The sequence below is a fragment of the Octopus bimaculoides genome, chromosome 11 (genome assembly GCF_001194135.2).
Source record: "Octopus bimaculoides isolate UCB-OBI-ISO-001 chromosome 11, ASM119413v2, whole genome shotgun sequence".
NCBI lineage: Eukaryota > Metazoa > Mollusca > Cephalopoda > Octopoda > Octopodidae > Octopus > Octopus bimaculoides.
The window spans coordinates 74,764,177-74,765,767 of NC_068991.1; the positions used below are offsets into that span (position 1 = coordinate 74,764,177).

At 39.8% G+C, this 1,591-nt stretch overlaps 1 protein-coding gene across 1 annotated transcript in view; it reads left to right on the forward strand.

The window, feature by feature from the left end:
* The window catches only part of LOC106883236 (protein MON2 homolog), a 690,047-nt gene that overhangs the window by 78,957 nt on the left and 609,499 nt on the right, over positions 1-1,591 (forward strand). The window lies entirely within an intron of this gene.

A 1,591-nucleotide genomic window follows, 5' to 3' on the forward strand; every position in this document is an offset into this window, starting at 1 on the left:
ATATATATATATATATATATATATATATATATATATGAGATTTTTACCTGGTGTGTATTTTTTGGGACATTTGAAAGCCATGGTATCATTTATATGTAATGAAGTGTAGAAGCGTAGGTATATAAAGTTCGTTAACTTGAATTCAATGTTCTTAAATTATATTATTGATGTGTGTCCCTGGTGCAATATCGAGCACCTCTCTCCTGCAGTCCTATATATATTCGTCTTTTTCAATCAAAAGAAACGAAATTTATAACTTACTTCTTGTTATATATATAATATATACACACACACACACACACACACACACACACACACATATATCATCATCATCATCATTTAACATCCGCTTTCCATGCTAGCATGTGTTGGCCGATTTGACTGAGGACTGGTGAAATCAGGTGGCTACACCAGGCTCCAATCTGATTTGGCAGAGTTTCTACAGCTGGATGCCCTTCCTAACGCCAACCACTCTGAGAGTGTAGTGGGTGCTTTTACGTGCCACCGGCACAAAGGCTAGTCAGGCGGTACTGGCAACGGCCACCCTCAAAATGGTGTATTTTATGTGCCACCTGCACAGGAGTCAGTCAAGCGGCACTGGCAATGATCTCGCTCATAAATCCTCTTTCTTTTCTTTCCTTTCCTGAGCATCCAATAACACAGTACTTGTCCCATGTCCTCTCGTTTTTGTTTTTTCTTGCTTGTTCTTGTTTGGATTGATTATATATATATGTATGTATGTATATATATATATATACTTTGAAGTTTGGTCCCACTGCACAATACTTTGGGCAAGTGTCTTCTATAGCTTAAGGCTAACCAATGTCTTATGAGAGAATTAGATATGTGGAAACTGCATGAAGCCTGTTTCAGTGAAGTAATGTGTGTGCGTGTGTGTATAGCTAGTTATCTCTCTCACTTTCTCTCCTTATACACACATGCGTGCATGCACATACACACACACACACACACTTATATATAACAGGCTTCTTTTAGTTTTCTGTCTATCAGACCCAATGTTTTGGTTGGTCCAGGGCTTTTGTAAACGAAAAAAGAGATTTGTGTAAGGTGACACATGGTGGAATTGAACCCTAAACCACTTTGTTGGAAAACAAACTTGTAAGTCACACAGGATGCCAAGCAGATATGTAGAAGAAAAAAAAATTAATATTTTACATGGCTGAGTTGGTAGAGTGATCAACAGAATATCTTGTGGTATTTAGTTGCATCTTTTTGCACTCCAGGTTCAAATACTGTGAGAATTGACTTTGCCTTTTGTTCCTTCCAGGGGTGAGAGTTGGTCAATACAATGATTACCAGTTAATTACTGGGGGGTAGTGTGGGGTGTGGGGATTAAATTGACCTGCACTCTCCAACACATAAAACGTTGAGGCCACCACGAGACTCATCATCATCATCATCATAATTTAACGTCCGCTTTCCATGCTAGCATGGGTTGGATGATTTGATTGAGGACTGGTGAACCAGGTGGTTGCACCAGGCTCCAATCTGATTTGGCAGAGTTTCTCCAGCTGGATGCCCTTCCTAACGCCGGGGTATGTGGGTGGGTGGGTGAAAGTCAATCAACTTT